Below are 16,119 nucleotides of genomic sequence, written 5' to 3' on the forward strand. Positions count from 1 at the left end.
CGTCTCTAATAAATTTTGTCTGAAGCTCCCACTCTGCCTGTGATACTGACCAACCTTGAAGTGAAGAAATTCTTCCTGATGACCAACCTGAACCTTCCGTGGTGCAGTTTGAGCCATATCCTCTTGTCCTATTGTTTTCTAAATTTATTCTTACTGTGCTCAAAAAAAAAAACAAACCGCAGAATTCAGGTGAGGGAGCAAAAGCAAGAAACGTCAAATGAAATGTAATGGTGGTCTCATGACATTCTGACATCATGAGGACTCAAATGTTAGTAAATGGAGCTCAGCTAAACTTTGAAGTAAGAGTTAAAAACCCCACAATTTCTTCCGTACTTTCAAGCTATGTGCTGGCCATTTTAAAATGTGTATAATGATTTGGGGTTTTTTTGCAAAATGCAAAGACATTTATACTTGCTGAATTGCACATCACACAGTCATTTGGTAACACCTCCTTTAGTGACATTTTGCCTAGATATATTCATTATCACCATAGTAACTGAACCCCTTCCTTCACCCAATCCTACATGCATCTTCCTTTTCTCTCATCCTTCATACTGCTTCTGAGTAAGAGTTTATATGAATAAGTTGTTATATTATAGGAACAGTTACATGTTATGTATTCAAAGTAATTGACACATTTTTACTCACTCCCTCAATTTCAGATAGGCTGATTTTTAACTTTTTACACATGTATGATCAATAGTCAGTTGTCTAATTGTTTACTAGTGTTTTGTGATTGTTTCAAAACTTAAAGATATTGTCTGGCAGATCAGATAGAAACATGTCAGGCAGATATTACCTGCATAAAAAATTAAGTTCTACAAAAGAAGTGGACAGAAGAAATTGTATTCCACTGGTAGATGGGAACAGGCTGAGTTAAAAAGGACGATACCTGGTAAATTACCAGTGAGCTACATGACGAAGCTGGTTCAGATATTCATCTAAAATAATATTAATAATAATAGTAATAATAAAAACCTATTTCAAAGGTCATGAGCATTCAGACATATTAGTTCAAAGTAAAACTTTTTCTGGATTTTCCATTACTTCAAGGCGAAATATAGATATTCTGAACAATGAAAAAATTAGTTTGAAAACATTTAAATTAAGAAAATGTTAGTACAATCATGGCATCCCTATAATGCATTTTTTTATGGTTAATCTAATTTATTTTGATTAGTAGTGGTTCTTGTTTGCCCTGTAGTCATCTGTAAAAAATTTAATTAAATGAAAAGACATCACTATTCCTGGCCTTTCTTTTCTTAAGAGGTGGGATTCATCCTAGGAATATAGATATTTGAATTTAGGATTCTGAATTTGGTAGTATTTATGGACATTTGCTGACTGTGACACCCACTATCTATTATTCCCCAGGCTCCTGAAATTACTATTAAAGGATGGTGCCAGCTGAAACTTAGACACACTGCCTGTAGTTATTGCTGCTCATGTTCACCTTAATCACTGAGTGTATAGAGACACTTCTTCCAGAAATAATATTTTTAGTTTATTAGATAAGCTAATACTGGTTGGATTAAATAGAAAAATATATCACAGAATCACAGAATATGTTGAGTTGGAAGGGACCCACAAGGATCATCGAGTCCAGCTCCTGGCCCTTCACAGTTCCTGTACATCCCCCACAGTCACCCCATGTGCCCAGGAGTATTGTCCAAACTCTTCTTGAACTCTGTCATACTTGGTGCTGTGACCAAGGAGAGACTGTGTGAGTGCCTGATCTCCCTCTGTGTGAAGAACCTGTTTCTAATATCCAATCTAAACCTCTCCTGACACAATTTCAGGCCATTCCATCAGGTCCTAACACTGGTCACCACAGAGAAGAGATCAGTGCCTGCCCCACCTCTTCCCCTCACAAGGAAGTTGTAACTGTAATGAGATCTCCCCTCAGTTTCCTCTTCTCCAGGCTGAACACACTAAGTGACCTCAGCCACTCCTCATATGGCTTCCCCTCAAGGCCCTTCATCTTTGTTGCCCGCCTCTGGACTCTCTCCAGTAGCTTAATATCTGTCTTACACTGTGGTGCCCAAAACTGCACACAATATTCAAGGTGAGGCCACACCAGTGCAGAGCAAAGCAGGACAATCACCTCCCGTGATGCTTTGCCTGATGCCTTCCAAGACACAGTTGGCCCTCCTGGCTGCCAGGGCACTGCTGACTCATATTTAACTTTCCCTAGACCGGGACTCCCAGGTCTCTTTCCATGGCACTGCTTTCTGTCATCTCATTCCCCAGTCTGTATGAACATCTGGGGTGGCCCCAATCCAGGTGCAGAATCTGGCACACCCCTTGTTGAACTTCATACGGTTGGTGTTTGCCCAGTCCAATTTGTTGACGTCTCTCTGCAGTACCTCCCTGTCTTCAAGGGAGTCAACAGCTCCTCCCAGTTTTGTGTCATTGACAAACTTGCTTAGTATCTCTTTCCGTCCTGTGTCCAAGAAGGTTATGAAGATATGGAAGAGCACTGTACCTAAGATGGAGCCCTGTGGAACCCCACTAGTGACAGATCACCAGTTTGATGTTCTCCAATTCACTATTACCCTCTATGCTTGACCCGTGAGCCAGTTGCTCATCCACCACATGATGTGTTTATCGAGCTGCGTGCTGGACATTTTGTCCGGAAGGATCCTGTGAGAGACAGTATCGAATACTTTACTGAAATCCAAAATGATTACATCAACTGTCTTCCCTTGACCAACTAGGTGGTCATAAAAGGAAATCAGATTTGATAAGCAGGACTTTCATCTCAGGAAGCCCTACAGTCTGTGACTAATGACTGCATTGTCTTTCAGGTGTTTTTCAATACCTCCCAGAATAATCTTCTCCATAACTTTTCCAGGCATTGAAATGAGACTGACAGGCCTGTAGTTTCAGGGTTCCTCCTTCTTGTCTTTCTTAAAAATGGGGACAACTTTTGCCAAAAATCATCAAGAAAGGGTTTTTGATGACATCAGCCACCTCCTTGAGGATTCTAGGATGAATCCCATCAGGCTCCACAGATTTGTAGGGATCCAGCTGGAGCAGCAGATCTCACTGAAGTTCAGGGTCAACTGGGAGTTGATCATTCTCGCAGTCATGGTCCTCCAGCTCAGAACACTGACAATTCCTATCATTTGTCATCCATGTTGAAGACAGAGGCAAAGAAAGCATTAAACACTTCTGCCTTGTCTCTGTCCCTGTTTGTGAGGTGACCATCCCCATCCTTTAACATGCCAATGATATTTTTACCCTGCCTACTGACATTAATATGTTTGAAAAAACTCTTTTTATTGTCCACCACATTTCTGACCAGCTTTAGTTCCAGTTGAGCTTTGGCTGCACAAATTTGCTCCCTACAGCAGCAAGTAGCATTTCTGAATTGTTCCTATGTCACTTGATCTTGTTTCCACTGGTCATACACCTTCCTTTTTTGCCTTGTTTCCATGAGAAGATTCCTATTCAGCCAAGCTAGTCTTCTGTCTTGCCTGCTTGACTTCAACACTTGGGAATTGCCTGCTCCTGTGCCCTGAGGAGGTGATGTTTAAAAAGTGGACAGGACTGATGCACCTTAGCATCTGCAAATACATTTTCCCAGGGGACCTTACTTGCTAATTCCCTGAGCAGCCTGAAGTCTGCTCTCCTCATGTCCAGAGCTGAGGTTTTGCTGGCATTTTTCTTCCTGTCAACAAAGATTTTAAATGCATTTGCTTTGTGGTTGCTGTGGCCAAGACGGCCGCCAATCTCCACTTTGCTCGCAAAATCTGCTCCATTGGCAAGCAGCAGATCAAGGGGAGCACCTTTCTGAGTTGGCTCCCTTAGGATGTGTTCCATAAAGTTGTCATCCAGGTTTTTTAGGAATCTTCTGACCTGGGTTGTACCAGCTGTGTGATGCTCCCAGTCAATTTCTGGCAAGTCGAAGTCGCCCATAAGGGTGGGATTTGGAAGTGTCCCTTAGTTCCTCAAAGAATAAATCATCGGTGTCATTGTCATGGCTGGGAGGTCTACAGCAGACTCCCACAATGACATCTGCATTATTTGTTTGCCCCTTGATTTTTACCCAGAAGTTCTCAACTGTGCCATTGCCAACTGTGAGTTCCACACAGTTCCACCCCTCAGCCTTTTCTGCCCTGCCCATCCCTCCTGAAGAGTTGGTAACCATCCAACAGGGCACTCCAGTCACAGGATTCATCCCACCAGGTTTCACTTATGCCAACATTGTCAAATCTCTGGGACTGGGCCAAAGCTCTGAGCTCCTCTGAGCTTCTCTCATGCTGTGTGCACTGGTGTAGAAATATTTCAGGTGTGGTACATTGTAGCCAATACCTCATGAAGCAGATTGAAGGATCCCAAAATTATTGACTGCCAACAGAACATTAGATAGTTATGCTCAAAAAGAGTTAATACAAATATAAGAAAAATGTAAAAAATAAATATTGAAAAATTGAAATGATATTCCTATATATATTAAATTAGTTAAATGTTACTGATGTAACAGAATATTAATGACAGAAAATACAGTCTGTGCAACTGTACATGTAGTTCCAGATTTCTTAATATTGGTCTACTTATTCAGAAAATTGGATGGAAAGCTAGTCATCTTGAGCACAATGTATTATAAGCATTTAATAAACTGTATAACCACAGAATGAAATCAATATAATTAGGAATTAATGAGCTAAAATCCATGTTTAGTTGATTTTCTTGTGAATTCTCTAAATGTAAGTTGAAAATAAGCCTTATTTTTTGAATTTTCTCTATATTGTGTCTCAAGAGGCAAAGAAGTCTTTAGTCTCTTCTATTATTACCTCAAGTGTTCATTTTTCTCCAAATCACACCTCAAAATAAAATAGAACACTATCAAACATTGGGAAAAAGTGTTTTCCTATTTTTTCATTTAGATTTTTCAGAAGCTTATTAATAAGCTTATTTATTATGCTGACATTTAAGATGATTATTAATAGGGTTTTTTTAAAGGGATAGGCCAATATAAGCAGAAGCAATTGAAATAATTTTAGCTAATTAATGCACACAGTATAGTGCATGAGGTGCAGGAGATCAGATACGTTGTTGTGATTTATCAGGGCAATGGTTTAACTTGCTTAATTAATCCTTAGAGAAAATTCTCACAGGTAACTGACAGTTGACTGTGTCTGACTTTTGAGATTATACCAGCATTCGTTGTTCTTGACAGTGCTATAATTAAGGGGTTTTATCCTAGATAGTAAAGGATTAAATCACTGCAAGTATTAGCATGTTTAAAGGTACGTTGCTTACATAGAGAGGTATTCATTTTTCCCTTTGTATTCTTCTGCCCATTCTGTATAAGGGATGGTTATTCATCATCTTTATACACTTCTGAATAGGAATTTGTACAAGAAGATTCTTAGAAAATACAGTTAGCAAAAGAAAAATTCCAGCAGCCTGGGGTGGTACCCTTCTTCCGTCAGAAAACTATGATCCTTGCAGTATTATCATAGAATCATAGAATCATAGAATCGATTGGGTTGGAAAAGACCTCCGAGATCATCGAGTCCAACCCTTGGTCCAAATCCAGTCCATTTACTAGATCATGGCACTCAGTGCCACGTCCAGTCTGCGTTTAAAAATCTCCAGGGATGGTGAATCCACCACCTCTCTGGGCAGCCCATTCCAATGCCTGATCACTCTCTCTGTAAAGAATTTTCTCCTGATATCCAACTTAAATTTCCCCTGGCGGAGCTTAAGCCCGTGTCCCCTTGTCCTATTGCTGAGTGCCTGAGAGAAGAGACCAACCTCCACCTGGCTAGAACTTCCCTTCAGGTAGTTATAGACGGTGATGAGGTCACCTCTGAGCCTCCTCTTCTCCAGGCTAAACAACCCCAGCTCCCTCAGCCTCTCCCCATAGGACTTATGCTCCAGTCCCTTCACCAGCCTTGTTGCTCTTCTCTGGACCCGCTCCAGCACCTCAATATCCTTCCTGAACTGAGGGGCCCAGAACTGAACACAATACTCAAGGTGTGGCCTCACCAATGCAGAGTACAGGGGAAGGATCACTTCCCTGCTCCTGCTGGCCACGCTATTTTTGGTATATTTAGGTATATTCTATTATGATTTCTTAGGCTGGCATACATCAGAAATCCAAGACTAATGTTGTGTTGAGGTACACTATGTCTGATGAGGACTGTCCACTTTGAACACTTCCATTGACAGGGCATCCACACTTTCTTTGGTCAAACTGTATTGAAATTTTGTATTCTGAAAATGGCTAGAAGCACATATTTTAATTTCAAAAATAATTTTGACTTAAATAATATATCACTTCAGTTGAGCAATTTGGGAGCAGCCTAACTGAGCACAGTTGAATACTTCTGTATTTAAGGTGTTGGTTTCCTCCATTATTGAAAGTTATTTTCTCTCAGTTCAATGACTCCCCAGTTTTTATTGTTTGTTATATTAAACTTGATTCCTTTGTAATTTGGGAATCTTCACAGTCATCACATTGTTAACATTTACATCAGCTTTAAACTTTTTTAAAGGCAATATTTTAATATTTTATCTACATTTAAAAACATCAATAGAATCCATAATTTAGACATTTTCTAATACTAATCTGAAGACGTTTATTACCATCGTTCATCAGGAGAACTGAATCCTCAATAAAGACTTGACCTTATCTTCTATACTACAAATCAATTAACTCGAACTCCATCAGAACAATTATTTAACTGTTAGGTAAATATTATTTCACAGTTAGGTATCTACATAGGATACTTCTGCCTCTTTCAGAGTTTCAGGAATTGTTTTAAGCTGGTTAAAACACTTAGGAACATATGTATTAGTTCTACACTGCACTTTTCTTCCTAAATACATCTGAATATAATTGAATTTTCATGAGGAGTTGGGCACAGTTGATTGCCAAAGGGATTTTAGGGAAAACGAGAGCAATTGTTTAGGTACATGAAATTTTGAGTTAGGTAGTAACACAAGTCCATCAAGATATAGGTCTCCACAGGTCCAGTGTTATGTTAGCTTAGTGCCATATTATTAAAAGTTTTCCCAAACAATAGATGTGATTTAATTCTCAGTCATGGTTTCTAAATTGTCATAGGTAAAAATAATCTACAGGCACAAAATCAAATATGCATTTACTGCATTATGGACCTGTACTGTTTTCTCCTACCCATGGTGAAGTTATGTTCTGACATATGTTTAAAGAAAAAAAAAAGTTAAATTCACACCTTATTTACATTATTGGATATTCAGCTTCTATTTATTTTCAATTCCAGAAATGGAAATAGCATTCCTTTCCCTACAAAAAACTAATGGTGGGAAAAATATCATGCATAGCACTGTAATCTTGATACTGGTGTTAAAGGTCTACCTGAGTTAATGAATACAGTTCTGATGAAGGGTTTCAGGAATAATTGAAAAGAGAGTAATAAAATAAATGTTGCATATACAGGGTTTATGATTTTCTGTACTGACTGCAATGTTTTGAAGGAGAATGAGAATAATTCTGAATGTTGATCCCTTCAGTATACCTAAAATTTAATATTTGCAACTTTTCCAGCAGCAAATTATTATAGCTAATGCTGGGCTGACCTTGTAGTATACATTATATTTATATATTTACTGAATACAGATAGCTAGATAATATGGTTATGTCACTTTTCTAACATTTCAGAATAATATTAAAATTGAATCATACAACTTTATTAGGAGCAGCTGAATGCATGACTCTAATCATAGACTAACCTTTATCATAGTGTAAAGCTTTAGAATGATGAATTCATTTCATAGAAGTTGATGCAATATTTTTTCAGATTGGCATAATGAATTTAGGTGTGGGGTTTTTTTTAAATTTACAGGACTGAGAAATTGAAAAGCAAGTGAAACTTTGCTGAAACACATTTTTCTTTTCTTCACATGAAAGATTTAAAAGTCACAAAGGTCTGATTCTGAGCCTTATAAAAGGTACTCTGTTTTAAATTATCTAAGGAATCTATTTAATCATTTAGATATTTGTCTAAACTGGAATAAATTAACAGAAATTGTCAACTTTAAAATAAACATTTGGCCAACATTTTCCAGCACTGCATACTACACTATAATAATCTTCCTCTCAGTTGCTGGATTTTATTCTTAGAGTCATGGGCTTCATTGTATCAACTTTTGCCATTTCAGGTTATAAATATATTATCTTGTACTAAGCACCACTGATTCCCCCTCTTTAGTATATTCTGGAGTGCTATATTTGCAAGAATATATATTGCTGTCGTATGAATAATCTTTGTGTGGCTGTGAGTTAAAAAGATCATTTATTTTTGTTACAGGTGGAAGATACATATTCAATTGATTCCAGATAAGAGGGTGGATTCTTCATCTTATGATCCTTTGAACAGTCCTGGTTTAGTCCTTTTCTTTCCCTCTTACTCATACAGGCATAAATGAACATGTAAGAAATAAAACTACATTAATGTAGAATGCCAAAAATAAATTCTCATCTCTTTTTACTGAAAATATAGGATCATTCTTCATTGTAGTGAAACTAACCTTTCTTAATAGAAGGTACTCTTTCTTCATGTATAAAATCTAAAGCAAAGGTAAAAATAATTCGGAATAATTTTAAGTATTGGAATTCATGACCATAGAACTCTAGTAAGGGGGGGAAAGTGAGCTTCAGTGTCAGAATCCATTTATTTTTCAATCTCAAGTATTGTTCTGGAAGCTTTAAACCTAACTGAAGAGGACAACTGGAAAGTGATTTTATCTCTAAAATAAAGCCCTATAGTGCTTTATTAAAAAAAAAAAAAAAATCACATGTAAAGTTATAACAAACCTGATGTCACTTTTATTTTTAGAGAAAAAAAGGGTGATTAAGGGTAAGTAACACCTATCCATAAGACATGTTACAAATTTTCAGATTACTGAGCCCAAAAGGGCAAGTTCTACAGACTAGCACTACCTGAAGAAAGGGTGAACTGTGGGCCTGGATGATGGGTGATAAATGAGATTGGCTTCCTTTTCATCTTTACTGCTGTACAAAAAAAGGGGTGAGGATTGCATATGATGATTGAACTCCTCAGTATCCATACTGCTCAATTATCATCTCCCTTTCTGACTTTGTAATTGCTCCAACTGTCTGTCTACATGGCTTGCCTATTAACAAGAGAGATACCCACAATTAGTGTGGCTAATCCCACTGCAGAGGGAGTGGTTCCACATCCATTCCTATTTCAATAGATAGGCAGATGAGTGGATGAGTAGATAGATAGATGTATATGCCACAAGCTTCAGCACTATAATTTATGGAGAGTTACACTCAATGTGCAACTAAATCTGATAATGACTCAATAACATTGGCTTTATTAGACCCTGAAGGTTAATTCCCTCTATTAGATTTTCCTAAATGTGCCTGTGTCAGCAAATCACCATCCTATTCACATGAGACAGTCTCACTATGGGACTTGGGGTTGAGTTATTTCTGAATCACATTCAGTTCAAGAGCTAGAGACCATCATTCTTATTTTGAAAACTATGAACTTTCAGCTTTTCTGTACAAACACTGAGAACAAATGAAATAATTAATAGACTTCTATGTGACAATTTTTTCCTGAAATTTGTTGTAAAAGAAAAAAAAGATGGATCAAAAAAATAAGATTAAATATTTTTCCAAAAATAGAGCACAGTTGAAGTACTATTTCAGGCCCATGTGGAGAGGTACAAGATGATATAATATTCAAGCAAATATAACTGATATGAAGTTTGATTTGAACATTTCTATTAAGATCCATTTAGAGAGAATTAAAAAAAACAAGAACAGGAGATAAAAAATGAAATTTTAGAAAGCAGTAAATAAAATGCATTTATGAAATAAACTTCAATCTCTTGATTCTATCTAGATCAAATGGTAAAAGGTCTTCTTTTCTTAAGAGGTACCTTGCCTTACTCTGGAAATAAATACAGGTTTAATAGAAGTAATGAGTGAAATCTAGCATATCAGAACTCCTCAGAATAATTTGACAGGTTTACATGGTTTCACACTCCAGGCATTCCTCCCTGGGGACATTTGAAGAAATGTAACAGATCAGCTTATTTAGGACTTAAACAAAGAGCTAAATCTATCCCTGTCTTTGCTATATTTGTAAACAATTCTAGGATGTGTTTTCTTTATTAATACTTCTTGTTTCTTTTTTTCCCTAAAAAAAAGTTTTAATTGCCAGTTCTTTATTTAAGGACTTCTAATTAGGCTTTTGATATTGCTTTGCAAATGATAAGGAAAAAGAATGCCTAGACTTTCAAAATGTTTGGTAGGACTGCCTATCTGAGAGTAATAAATTTGCCTGGACCAAAATTAAACAATATATAGAGAATGAAACTATCAAGCACAGTCATTCTTTAATGTCAGGATGAGTGATAGATAGTTCATTGCTCCACAATGAAGCATCAACATTCATTAAAATATTTCATTTTTGACTTGGCAGTCCTTGATTCTCTTATTTCTTTTTTTCTGCACAGAGGGTATAACAGCCAAGAGAACTTGTAAAGCTGTACCTCAAACTAATCTGTTATTTCAGGGTTTTTTTGTCTGTATTTGTTGCACTAATTAGTATCAAATACTGCTGTAATAAATATTAACTTTTATCTATTAAGAATGCTGACATCAGCAAGTGTCCTAGAGACAGTCTTCAGTTTTTGTTATCAGAACACACACTGAGAAATGAGGCTCCAAGACATCAGACTGAAGGCTCATTTTTACTGAAAAAGGAAGATGAGTAGACTAAGTCTGCAGTGTGGCCCCAGGAAGTTCTCTGCAAACCCTGATTTTTCCTGAAAAACTTATACCTTAATTCAATTTCTTTGCAAGATTCTAGTCAAAGCACTAAAAAGTGAGCTCTTAGAGATTAGGGAACAAATCTTTCACGTCGTACTCCAAATCTTGCTATAGGCAAAAAGCAATCAGACTTTATATTAAAAAAGCTCAAGAATTTCTTCTGAGTGTAACTGAAATATTAACATGCTAAACAAAGATTTATTTTCAGTCCATATCTACTTACTTCAGGAATGTTAAAAATATTAAAAATATTAATATCTACTCCTTTTTCTGGTACTATGCTGATCCTTCTGCTGCCTCTGGCTTCAGTCAGAGTGAGTACAGTGAGTCACCTACATCCTGAGCTCTTCACCAAGAGGCGTATGATATTGATGGTTTCTTTCTTTTCATCTCAGATCTGCATAGGTTCATTTTTCTTGCTTGTGAACTTGCTCTGCACTTTGGTCCATATTCATAGGTCTGTAAGGCCATGTTATATTTAAATTTTCAATATATGGTGCATATATATGGTATATTAGATTCTTGTTCTTCATTCTTTTTGTAACCCTCAAATTTGTTTTGCGCAGCTCATAGGTCTGCACTTCTCCAACTATTGGCAGGTTGTATACAGTCTCAAGGTTTCCACCGTCAGGATGTGTCTTTGCTCTAATCATGAAGTACCTACACAGCTCTCCCTTGTGGAAAGTCCTCAGCATAGTGGGAGCATTATCTTTCCACTTGTCAATGCCCCTGCTGTGATCTAAAATTTGTCCATACTCACCTGTAGATCGAGGCTAGTGAGCAAAGTTCTCTGGCAGGCTTTGTATCTCAACTGCCAGTAGCTGCATACTGAGTAGCAAGTTGTTCTGTGCTGTGGTTTTTTACAGTAATCTGTCCCATCAAAAGTTATTTTCTATGATTTCAGTTTCTTCAGCCATTAAGGCCAGTTCTTCTTGGGTGGAATTGATGGTTAATTCAGTTTTATTAAACAACAGCTTTTTCAATTTGTTTCTTATTTTGAAATCTATTCCACAGTGGTTTCCCCAACATTTTCCATACACTTTTGCATTCTCAAACTGGGACTTAAAAAATTACCACTTAAGTAACACAATTTGAACCTCTTCAGATATCCACTTTCCTGTTTGGTTTGTCTTGTTGTAGAACAGAGGGAAAATCTTGTATTCCAGCTGCATGTATTGAAGATGGGGATAATCTCCCTTGCAGGGTATATCCATCACCAAGTCTGCATTAACACTGTATACTATGTGAAGATCTTCAGCTTTTTTCCTTCTGTTGTGACTCCCATTGAATCTGGAGTGACTGCAGATTTGGAGCTAAATGTGTGTACTGGAGAATCCTAAGGCATATGCCTGTGTTAACCTGTTTTTCGACATATCTGGGCCAAGTCATGTGCTAGTCTCCATCCCCATTCTTTCTCTTTTTATTAGCTTAGTTAAAAGTCTGCTAAATCCTATGCACGAGTATAAAAACCTCACATACATTCAGAGGGACAACGATTTTTTCTGTTTATTTGCTGTTCATTAGTTGTCAATGTCATCACATGTCATGTTAGCAATGTTCGTGTCAACCTTCTTCTGTGCATTCCACTTTGTATTAGTTATTTTTTCATTTACTTTGGGTCTTTTCACAAATCTTTTTTGTTAGCTCCTTTGTCTCTACTTGAGTGTGAACAAGTGTCAACAAATCATCTTCATAGTAATTTGAATGGGCTTGGTTAACTTCTGATATTTTTCACATGGCCAGATAACACAAGTACAATATGTGTCTAGGGAATTGTGAAATCCTTGGGTAACTCAAGGAAAGTGGAGCCACTGACCTTTGAATGTAGACAAGCTTGTACTAAAAAGTCCTGGAAATACAGCAAAAAAAAATTGCAAATTATTTTTCTTCTCACATTGCCTTAGAAGATACTTCTTTCAGAACCTTTGACATTTTTTGCTACAAAACCATTTAGTCGTTGTGAGGCAAAATGGTCCATAGGTAACAATAATCACACTCAGACAGTGTTGTATAACAAGTGAATAATTACCTTGACAGAATAAAGTCTGACACTTACTGTGCATCAGCCTCCAGGGCATGCAGTCTGTATCAAAATATTTTGCAGATCTGGGTTTTTGAGACACTAAATAACTTGAGATTTTTAATAATTTTCTCAGAGTAGCTCAATTCTGCACTGTATCTTTTTCAGCAACCTAGCTCAAAGGTGCCATTGCTATTATAGAAATCATCTACCATTATGAATGATCTCTTAGGTTTATATGGGATTACAACAGTGCCTAAAATTATCTGTGTGCTTAAATGCATATTTGATTTGGGCCTGTGTAAATACTATCATACAGTTTGCAATGCTATGATTTAGAGCAAGGAAGATTCAGTCCTAAGAAATAACAGAAAGAATAAAAAGTAGGAAAACAAAAACCTGTGAAAACTACGTGCTTTTTTTCTGGAAAAAAAAAAAAAGGAGGAGGGAGAAGAAGAAAAAAGAACAGTGAAGGGGAATATCGCAAAATTGGAAATATTCTGAAAATTGAAATAACTGTTGTGGTACATAATGATGACATCCCTGAAATAAGCAACAAAGTGCTAATAGCTGGGATATGATGGAACCAATCCTTTGGGGAATTTACTCTCCTGACAAAAGCTTTTCAGTAGAAGAGTAAGTATATTCCTCACCTTTCTCAGAAGAAATGTGGGAAATATGTGATAGTTAAAGGGTTTTTTGGGGCAGCTTTGTCATCATAGAAAAAAGGCAGAGTATTCAGAGAATGCTAATAGTTCCCTAGTGTTACAGACAGAACAAAACTTTGCTACCCCAAGATTCAGAAGCTGGGGTTAAAACACTAAGACACATACAGAAAAGGATGAGCTGGGATGCATCACTGTGAAAATAACTGAGGAAAAGACTGGAAAAAATTGTCTCTAATAAAACCCACGTACTCATTCCCTCCCTTATCTAAATGCAGAGGCAGCAGTTGAACAGGGTTTCCAGGGCACTGGAATAGGCAAAGATGTTAGCAGCTGCATAGTGCTTCTGCTGCTTCCATCCATCCACTGCCCTAGGCAATAAGCTGTTTTGCAGCTGTGAGGTGAATTTTCTCTCAATTCTTTTGCAAACTAACATTGAAATCAGTGGATTTATAGCAGTTTGTGTTATCTTAGAATCTATGTCCCTGCACATATTCTAATTCTGAAATGCAAAATGACAGCTGAAAATGCTGTTATGCCATCTCCAGTAATATATGTGCTGGTGTATGAAACTCTTCTTGCATTCACACATATTTAACATGTGTCTCCAATTCCATGTTTGAACATGTGTTTGTGTTCAGAAACGCTATTAAGGAGTCACAAGGAAATTTAGCAAGATCTCTGCCTATCAAAAGTATTCAGGTAAATTTAAATGCTTACATCTATACACATTTTGATACATACATTTTATAAGCACAAATGTTCAGGTGACATTGGTCACCCAAACTTGTTTTCGAAGAACTTATGTATTGCTTTGGAAGCATAAATACGAGGTTAAACACAGCAGAATTCAGCCATGTAAGAGCAAGGTATTTATGCTACTACATGTCAAAATTCAGTATTTCCTTTAGAAGCTGTATTAAATTACTTCACCCTTTAAGTGACTATATAAAACACAGTAAATACTAGGATCATCTTATTCTTTTATCAAAGATAAAAAAGCAAAGCTGACTTTTTTTAGAAACAGATTTCAGGTGCAAGGCAGTTCTTTGTGTTCACTGAAGGTAAATAGCATATGAAAAATGCATAGGGAATATTTAGTATTTTTTGTCTAGATTTCTACTACAGTCTCTGTGACTTGCGGAAATAAGCACTTTAATACTCACCTACATATATATCTTTGAAACAGCTATAGACTACTAATAAACTGATGTGTAACAAGTTATCCAAAGCACAAAGACAATTTTCATCGTTTCCTTTTTTTTAAGGTGAAAATGTCAAAAAATTGACTGCTTTTATGACCCACAACATGAAAATCCCTCTGCCTCTCTCTAAGACACTTAGTGGAATTTGAACAAAATTCAAGGGGAAGAACATGAAGAACAACCTTTATGAACCTTTAAAAGGCTGAATCGCTAAAATAGGTAAGTAATAATTATTTTCTCACCAAAAGTCAGAAGATTTTACAAGGAACGAATTGCCCTAGCAACTTTGTCACAAAGTAGCTGAGGTCAGGTGGAATCACAGTTAAGATACATTGTTATTTTAGAATGGTGTCAGCAGCTTCATAGCTCCCGTGTTAACTCCTTTCAAAAGCTGCTGTTCTCAGGGTTATTAGTAACTTGACCATACCATTTGGAATTACATCAAAGACTTGGCATACAACCTCTCATTACAGACACTTCTTTTTTGTTACACGAAAAAGTTCAAATTTGATAAGAATTTTTTCTTTTGTTCTTCAGTAAAATGAAGGAACAATGATTTCTGATACTTTTCAAAAGTGCTAATAAATAAACAGCTTCCTCCTTCGCTGTTGGATGACAGTGGGGTTTTTTTGCAAATTCTTGAAAGTATGCACCTTTACAAGAAGCACTTGTAAATGCTACAATCATGCAATTATATTGATTTATTGGTTGGAGGAGAATTTTAAATACCTCTGAAAGTTATCTGATTCTATAATCACTCGTATATATGCTTTTGATTTCTTTTCTTATTAAACATGACTAAATATATTTTAGCAGTCATGACAAGAAAAATAATGAAGAAATTGTGGATACATAAATATTTAACACAGGTTCTTAGAATGAGAGCAATTAAATACGTGAGCTTTTGAAGCTTACAAAAGTAGTTTTTGAACACAGCCTAATAATGAAATCATTACATGAACTGAACTCTGTCACATTATCATTCTACATGGAACTAAATCTAAAACTAAATATCTAAATTAATATTGAGAAATTGGGTAAAGACTAATTTAGGTAAATTCCTCAAGGCAACTGATGCCTTTGAAACATACTGAAATCAACTGATTACCAAACTGATGTTTGAAATAATTCTAAACACCATTTTCACACATTCTCTCAAAGATCTTGGATTATTTTGGAGAAATAGATCTACTTTCTCAGCGTCCAGTTGTATGTATACAATATTTTGTGGATAACAATGGTGCAAATTGATAAGAAAAGGATGCCAAGCAATGATCTGGCAGAAAGTTATTGAAATACTAATACCACCTCTCCTCATTTTCAAGCAGCAACCAGAATCTCACACGCTCCTTATGGTTTTCCTGACCTTACAACTCTGCTTTCACGTAATTTTGAACATCAGAACTGGTTCCCAAAGAACCA

The 16,119-nt window shown here is 36.5% G+C and overlaps 2 long non-coding RNA genes across 4 annotated transcripts in view; one reads left to right on the forward strand and one right to left on the reverse strand.

Annotated features, from left to right (window-relative positions):
• Positions 1 to 16,119, forward strand: part of LOC135409864 (uncharacterized) — a 92,670-nt gene that overhangs the window by 11,131 nt on the left and 65,420 nt on the right. For all 3 annotated transcript variants that reach the window (XR_010428393.1, XR_010428392.1, XR_010428394.1), the window contains one exon: positions 14,761 to 14,916. This is a non-coding gene — a long non-coding RNA (uncharacterized LOC135409864). The remainder of the gene's footprint in view (positions 1 to 14,760; positions 14,917 to 16,119) is intronic.
• On the reverse strand, positions 3,266 to 4,081 carry LOC135406974 (uncharacterized). The gene is made up of 2 exons (XR_010426612.1): positions 3,862 to 4,081; positions 3,266 to 3,673 (listed from the first exon to the last, which is right to left on the reverse strand). It is a non-coding gene; the product is annotated as an uncharacterized LOC135406974 (long non-coding RNA).

The sequence above is a fragment of the Pseudopipra pipra genome, chromosome 2 (genome assembly GCF_036250125.1).
Source record: "Pseudopipra pipra isolate bDixPip1 chromosome 2, bDixPip1.hap1, whole genome shotgun sequence".
Classification (NCBI taxonomy): Eukaryota; Metazoa; Chordata; class Aves; order Passeriformes; family Pipridae; genus Pseudopipra; species Pseudopipra pipra.